We start from the raw sequence: 9,169 nt of genomic DNA on the forward strand, positions 1-9,169 counted from the left end.
ATATTAACATACAACAAAGAAAGTAGAATTTAAGTAATGGAAAATACCCATTAAAAACCTCATCACATAATCCTCTTCTCCAAATTTTTTTGTAATTTTTTACAACATCACAAACACAACTATTTGGTTTATATGCTTCCAATTCTTCCCAAACGACCTCTAAATGTGTAAAGCTCACATGCATTTTTTCATGAACATCACATTCTCACTATGGAAAGAGATTTTGAATTAATGACCCAAAAATAATCACGCATGACACACCAACTCAATGTCCTTTTCATTAATCTTAATAGTGCATAGTTTCCAAGTTTAATACCTTATTCACCAAGTTGTAGAAGTATTTTCCAATGGATAATTAAGGACTTATAGCTTTTTGTGGAGGATCCTCAATGAGATCCCAATTAAAATTATGCAGCAACATTATTTGAGATGCACATAAGAACTCTCAAGATGATAGTTGTGATGCATAATAAAATAACAAAAATAATGATAATTAAAAATAAATCATTCTTAGATGAATACAAAAATAACAGTCATTTGAAAAGAAAAACAAGTTAAACAAACTATGTACTAACTTAGTGACAAATCCAGCTTCGTGGATAACTTTCAAACAGACAACTGACTTATTACTAAATGTCATCTATTAAAACTTTTATTGATTGAACATTTTATTAATAAAGAGGCCAAATTGAATACAATAAATAATACAACTAATTAAAGATGATGGAAAATAATATATTAAGAACTAACATTGGTTGATTTAAAAAATTAAGCCTAATTAATTTTATTCCCAAATATTTGAAAAAAAAATTGAAAAATCATCATTCGACCCATCATAGTCTATTATATTATATAATTTAATTGATTAATGTCTTTTTTATTTTGTACTTGTGCTTTTCTAGTTATAATAACAATAAATAATAAAATAATAATAAACAATATTAATAATATTTAAACATTTTCAAAATATTTATTTTTCTTTAACTAAATAATTTATTTTACTCTATTTCTTCTTACTTATCTTTTTACTTATCTTTTATCTTTTATGAGGATGGATGAAAGCGAAAATGACTAGTTAGAAAAACAAAAGTAAAACTCATTATAAAAAAGAGTGGAAAATGTGGATAATGATTGATTGAATGCAACCATTTTGTTTGTACTTATTTTTCAAGTTATTTCTTAATAAATTTAATCTGATTATTTTATATATAACCATTTTCTTATTATTTAAAAAGCCAATCATATATGTTAATTTAATAAATAATTTTATTTTAAAATTAATTATTTCAAAAATAAATAAATTGTTTATTCATAATTTAAAATACTTATTTTAATTTAAATAAAATGTTCATAACAATTATGTTCTTAAAAAATGAACTATATTGATTTTATAAATTACATAATTAATCGATCATGGTATTTTTTTATTTTCTTTTAACTTTTTCCTATAGTAATAATAATAAATAAGATAAAATACTAATTAAAATTTAAAAACTTAAACTAAACAATTTAAAGAAAACTAAACTTTCCATTTTCTATTTATTTTTCACATATATGTTTTTGTTTGGTCTTTTTTTTCTCCCGTTATAATCGAAGTATAAAGAAAGAAATAAAACGATGTCCACGTAGACATGGCGCTAAAATCAGTTTTTATCGTTTGCCAATTTATCTCCATTGGTGGTGGACCTTGGGAAGTTAAGTCAGGTTTTGAAGTTCGGTGCAACGTGGGGACACAAAAAAAGTTAAAAAATATTAATGGTAACGTGAAATTCGATAATTATGTGCATTTTTCATTTTCTTCTGTTTTGTTTTTTAATTATTTATTTTCTTTTTCTTTTAATTTCTTTCCCTCAAAATTAGGATGAGAAAATGGTTCATTTTTCATTCGGCTGGCCGTTGACACGTCAAAAATGAGACTGGATAGACTAATTTGTGGTAAATAGGTGGACTACAAATATTTTATCCGTTAAAGATTAATAGATTACTTAATATTTTTAATTGAATAAATTAGAATGATTACTATATTTATATTTAATTATTTTATTTTAATTAATAATTAATAATTAAATTTTATAAATATTAATTATTTAAGTCAAATTATTGAATTTTTTAATCTTTAAATAATATAACATAAAAAGGTTACATTTTTAAATTATTATTTTAAAAAAAAAATAGTCCGTTCCGTCTTTTCTTTGATGGACCAGAGTGAACAAATAAAAACAGAGTATTGGATTGAAAACAAATCAATTTCGTAATAGAGATGTATGAGTATTGTATTTCTCAAATTTATTTTGCACCATTGCACACATCCTATCGACTGGATTTTGTATGTCCCACCAATATCTTCTTAGTAGTCCCATCATTTCACCTATCTCGGAAGTTTCCTGATCGGATCCGGACAACCAAAGACACGAATTAATAATACAATATAATAAATATGTGATAAAAAAAATAGTTATAATTAATGTTGAATGAGTCAAATACACATTTCGAAACACACTTTAGTACTATCAGGAAACCATTACACACGACCTCAGGACCACTACACATGTCTCGACAAACTGGTTATCTGACCCACGCGAGTGAAGGCCCAAGTCAACCTATAAAAGAAACATTTGAAGGAGAAAATGTACGTTTTTCATATACTAAGAGAATAAACTAATCACTAGCACTGACTTGAGTCGGAGTGCAATTGCAGGTACCCGCTGACCGGCAGAGCACGTGCGTAGGAGAGGAAGAATTTTGAAAAATTCGGAGACTACCAACACGACAACGAATTCTGTATCAAATGGATCAACATTATTCAGACCCCGACATCCATACAGGTATAGTAGTCCTATCATTTCACCTTTCTCATAGGAGTATCCACCAATTCTAAACTTGATTAAAAGGATTTTAAATTTTAAAAATAGGTATGATATATTATTTTAGAATCAGCAGCTTATACGATTATTGGTCTTGGTCCGATAATCACTTAACATTGACTTTATAAGTTTGATAAATTTTTCTTAAAAATATAATTTTAATATTATATGAAGTATGAAATTTTAAGTTTAATTTAATTTTATAGAATTAATTTACAAAATAAAATTTGCATCTCCTTAAATACTATAAAATATTTTAATGCTATAAAATGTTTTAATATTTTTTCGTCGTGATCAGATCCATAACACTTATATTTTTTAAACTATTATATATTACTACATGCAATAAAAAATATCTTACACAACACATGATATTGTATTTATAAAAAAAATTATTCATTTTAAAAAATATATTTATAAAATACAGCTTAATTTTATTTTTTATATTTATTTTATTGTACAGTTTAACTATACATAAAGTTACAATTTATATATCGTATTATATAATTATGGTAATTATATTTTAGTTAAGTTTTATAAAATATAATTTAATTTCAGTTTTATATTTCGAGTTTTTATTATGAGATCATTTTACATATTGGAAATTCCTCCTTAATTTAATGGGGATTAATTTAATGGGGACTATGATCAATGAATCTTGATGATTGATCATTGAATTCAATAATGGTCATTCAAAGTCTTTGAATTATATTTCTCTGAAAGACTATTAACCTCAACCTAAAAAGTTGAAGATAGTATTTTTAAGGTATCTTTAAAATGTGATAAATATTAATTATCCATTATCATTTTATGAAAAAAATGGGTTAAAGCGTTCGAGAATGTTGGCCCCTTGTGCATTAAAAACGCATTAACTATGTTGTGATGATAAAGTCTTTTCCTAATATTATCCTCATCAGACAAGTGAAATGGGCTTTAGGTCCATTCTAACACGAATTGGGTTAGCTCGATCGGTCTTATTAAGCTTTCAGGTCGGTGGGCTTGATCAGCCATATTCCTAACAAGTACGGGACGATACAAAAGCTAACTTTGGTTATACTTTATTAAGAAGTGAAATTTAAACATAACTCAACCTTACAAAATCGGCTCATGAAATGAAGTTTGAACCACTTACTTATATACTATGAAATATTTTTTTTGTCTTTAATTAATTTATTTGATGTGAGATCTCCAACATACTTTAGTAAAAATTTGTTGTAATAAAAATCGTTAAGTTATAATTTTTAAGTTGATTAAATTATCTCTCATATATATATATATAAAAATTGAATTTTGTTCAATTTAACAATGTTAATTTCTTTTATATAATTTTTTCTTTGTATTTTATCTTAGTCATATATTTTTACGAGTTGTAAATGCTCATTAAATTTGAGTGAACTAATTCCTTACACCGACATATTTAACAAAATATTCTTATGAGCATATTTTTTTCATCCAATTTATTCTCTGCCAGTAGGACTAATTTGATCACGTGTTTATTATATAAACACATGACAGAGAACATAGTGAGTGAACATTGTTTTAAAAACAAGTAAACTACCTTAAGTTCTACATGTGAGATGCTTCATGATAGAGAGTATAAGACATATGAATTTGATTTGGTATGATTTTACAAAAAACTGAACAGATTAATTGTGCAAATAATTAGGTTAGAAAGGTTTCGATATGATTTTTATTTATTTTTTCATTATACTGTGTTTCTTTTAATTGGATTTCAACTCTCCCTACTAAAGAAATGCCTAATTATCTTATTTGAAGAATCAAACAAGTACACCCAACCATTAAAAATGGTCAATATTGCTAAATCTATTTTTCTTCATTATCAACAGTATAACCCTAAAAAATACACACTCACAGTACTGGTTAAATAAATATTATGGTATAAATACTGAAATATAGGTTACTATCTATCTATATCAATATCATATATATAAAAAAAGGATGAAATAATAAAATCTGATCTGAAATAAAAGAATATAATATATAATAAAATTCATTCTTATCTTAAAGGAATAGAAAAAGATAGAAGGTAATTATTTTGAAGAAAAAAAAAGAAATTGGTATGATCCCTCTTCTAGAAATAGATTGTGATGAATTATGTATTGTATGAGGACAAAGAGGTGCGTACGGAGGAGCATGATGGGGAAAAACATAACAGTTTGAGGAAAGGAGGCGAGAGAAAATAGTTGATAAAGGAAAAATAAAGAGAGAAAGATTTAATTTAATTTTGGAAGAGTGGAGTAAATAATTGTTGAATGTATTATTGAGTGATGAAAAAAAAGTGTGATTATAAAAAAATAAAAATAAAAATAAAAAGTGTATATAGTCGTGGCAGGTGAATGCAGTGGCCAAGTGTATAAGGTGGTGTGAAAGGAAGATGCTAGAATGGAAGACAAAAGAGTGAGGATGACGTGACTTGTGAGTGGAGTGAGTAACGTACTAACATAACATGTGTTCTGGACTGCTCTCTTCCACGCTCCCAATGGGCTTGCGTGTGAACACCTTCCAAAATTGTTGGTGGGACATTCATGGTCCGACAAGTGTCCTATGTACACGTGGTTCAAAGATAATAGGAGGGTGAGAGTTTTGGAAGATGAGAGGTGAGACCCCACATTTTGTCAGCTTTAAACTGTTCCTTTTGTTTTGTTCGGTAAATAACCTTTCCTTTAACCGTTTCATGAGGACCACCTATTACGCTTCTCTCTCTCTCTCATTATGTCTACTATTTCTTTGCTTTTTTTAATATTATGTTTTAAACAATTATCTCAATTAACAATTTTTATAAAAAAAATATTGTTTGGATTCAAAGATAAATTTGAAGGAGTAGATTCTAAAAGATTTGAGGTGAAATGGAATTTACATTAAGGGAAAAGAGGATGAGAAATAAATGATGAGAGATGAAGAAAAAATATAACAAAATTAGTGAATTATAAATTAGTTGCTATAGTTAAAATTATATCAAAACAAAATATGATTAAATTGTTTTATGTAAAATTAAAATTTATGTAGAAATATTTTATAAATTTTGAGATTTTATTTTAGATAAATAAAATTCTTAAATTATTAAAAAATTTAATAAATATAAATATTGAATTATTTAATATCATACTTATAAAAATACTTATAAAAAAATTAAAATTAATTAAAATTATAAATAAATGCAAATTTAAATTATTTAATATTAATATAAGTACAAAATTTAAATTATTTAAAATCTTATATAAATAAAAAATCTGAATTATTTAATGTTGTTTTTAAAAAAATGAAATAAATAAAATTTTAAAATTATTAAAAATCTTAAATCAATACAAATCCATAATTATTTAATGTCACATTAGAATAAAACTCTGAAATAAATGGAAATTTTAAATAATTCAAAAATCTAAATAAATGTAAATTCTAAATAATTTAATATCCTATTTATAAAAAACTGAAATACATAAAATTTATAATTTATTAAAAATCTTAAATAAATAAAAATTTAATTATTTAATATATTATTTAAATAAAAATAAAAAATAATTAAATTCCTCTTTTTTAAATTATAAATAAATATAAATTTTAAATTATTTATTGTTAGAAGGGTAACAATGTAATAACTCTTTATCCACGTTAATTTCTTCTACAATCACAGCAAATGCATTGGGAAGTTAAACTCTATTTTTTTGTTAATCATCACTCTCCATTCCTTTCCAATCAGCAGATGCAAACACTGTGTTTCCTGTTATTCCATCCGCGTGAACAGTGTTCACCCGGATGCAAACAGGGTGTTAAGGACCGAACGGTCCCAAGATGTATCGATACCTGACATTAACCGACTGTCACTTGACGATCATTTTTTCATTATTACAGTATGAAGAATTTGGATGGGAAACAAGTAGTGTCATATATGTGTATTACGTACGTCATCTTGCGTCCAACTTCTACATAAAGTTTAAAATTTGGAGTTAAAGAGACAATTGATTAACATAAGTGTTATTATTGATTAGCTTTCATTATAGAAGATTACACAATCACTTAATGTTTAAGTTGTTTCATTTATTATATTGTCACCTTATGAAATGAATCATTTAACTCTTTAAGCTAAGTTATCGACTATGAGATCATAATTATGACAAGTGGTTTGCTGGATGGATTAAATACCATTAAAAAGTTGAGTTAAGCCTATGATGGAAGCAAAAGGTATGGACATATGAAAATAAATATAGCCGAATGCATGAACTTTGTTTTAAAAGGGCACGTTCCTTACAAATTTATGTTATAGTTAAGACAACATTTGAAAAAACAACAGATAGAGTCCATGTTACGAGTAGGCCATCAATATCCTAAAGATATTACTTATAATTAGGAAGAATGAACAAAATTTGATCATGTGCATGTGCATAGGTATAATCAAGAAAATTCTAAGCTTAATGTTCAAGAGATAGTCTCACCTTACCTTGGTCAACGACCAATGCTGTAGACAATTAAATTAAATGATTGATGATGTGATTGTAGATAGTTTCAAACTCTTCAATTGTTTTATCCTTACCTTATTGCCATTTGTTTCTTTTTCCATTTAACATTAGTGACATTTATTGACCCAATGTACAACCTCCACAACATTTACAATGTTTATGAAATTTAGTTTCATCCAATTAAAAATGATGATTAATAATATACTTTTATGGTACCAAATTTCACACCTAACTTTCACACAATATAAATATTCAATCTCGAAGTAGTCAGAGTAATTATTACCTCACTTTCTTGAAATTTGTGTACTTAATCACAAGTCATTATTTGCAATTATAAATATTATCAGCATAATAAAATAAAAAATATATTAAAAAATATATATCACATATTTAAATAATGAAATATTTCACATAGTAATTAAAATAAAAAATAATTTATTAAATAATATTTTTAATAAATCAAAAAAATTATTAAACAATTTATTAGATAATTTCATTTTGTATTGTTTATTACATTCCAAATCATTTTGTTATTTTTTATTATTTTTTCATTATTAATAAAAAATTATTAAATAAGCAAAAAGTATTGATTCTAAATAAACAAAGAAATCATGCATAACAAGTACAACTTCAATATAAAAATAAAACATTTGAAACCATTGTTGTCATACACAACTTCTGTTGATTAAATTTGCACTAAAGTCGTACTTACGATGCATGTCTTCTCTCTTTTAGAAAACAAAATCTTTTTGGCCATGCAAGACTTCTAACAATTAGTAGATACTTAACCAAATTAAATTCGAATTTAAAAAGCACAACTTTTGTCCGTGAAAATTTTAAGGCGAAAGGTGTCTTTCATATCCTTACTTTTTTTTAAAAAAATCAAAGTTGTAGTGTTTAATAAACACAATTTTCTTTATATAAAGTCATGTACATTAAACATGACTTTTTAATATAAAGTATTTAACTAATACATTTGTAAGTTATATATAATTTAATCTTTATGTAATTTAAAACTTATAATTTACATTCTAATTTCATTTTTTGTTTTTTTTTTGTTTAAATATTGTGTGCAAAAGAAAAAAAAAAGAAAAAGTAAAAATAAATGACCAACATGTTATGTATAATATGTAACTAATCAATTGTTTAATCTTAAATTAGTTAATTTGCATCTTAATATGGCAAAGAATATTCTATCTCAATATTAACAACATATATATAACTTAATATTATAAGATGTTATATCTCAATATTAATAATATATATGGCACTTGAGTCTTTGTATCTATTAACTAAATGTTCTCGTATGTCAATACAGTCCCACATCGCTAAGAAATCGAGGCCAAGGGCAGTTTATATACTCCCTCCTCACTTCACCCTTCGAGGCGCCTTTTAAGGACAAAACCGTGACGGAGCACCAACCTCCAAAGCGGACAATACCTCGAATGCGGTGATTGACCCTAGTGATGTTGTCCAACGACTTGAGGTCGGAACAATGGCGCCCACCGTGGGGCCGAAGAGGCTCCTTCGCCCCTCAACTAGGGGGACAAACTCCCCTTAGACCTCGACTGGGGGGCTTGTTCCCATATGCCAATACAGTCCCACATCGTTCAAGAATCGAGGCCAAGGACAGTTTATATACTCCCTCCTCCCTTCACCCTTCGAGGCGCCTTTTAAGGAAAAAACTGTGACGGAGCACCGACCTCCAAAGCGGACAATACCTCGGAGCGGTGATTGACCCTAGTGATGTTATCCAACGACTTGAGGTCAGAACAATGGCACCCACCGTGGGGCCGAGGCAAAATTTCAATTTTTAAAGGCGCCAAGAGG

This window comes from Phaseolus vulgaris, chromosome 2 (assembly GCF_000499845.2).
Source record: "Phaseolus vulgaris cultivar G19833 chromosome 2, P. vulgaris v2.0, whole genome shotgun sequence".
NCBI lineage: Eukaryota > Viridiplantae > Streptophyta > Magnoliopsida > Fabales > Fabaceae > Phaseolus > Phaseolus vulgaris.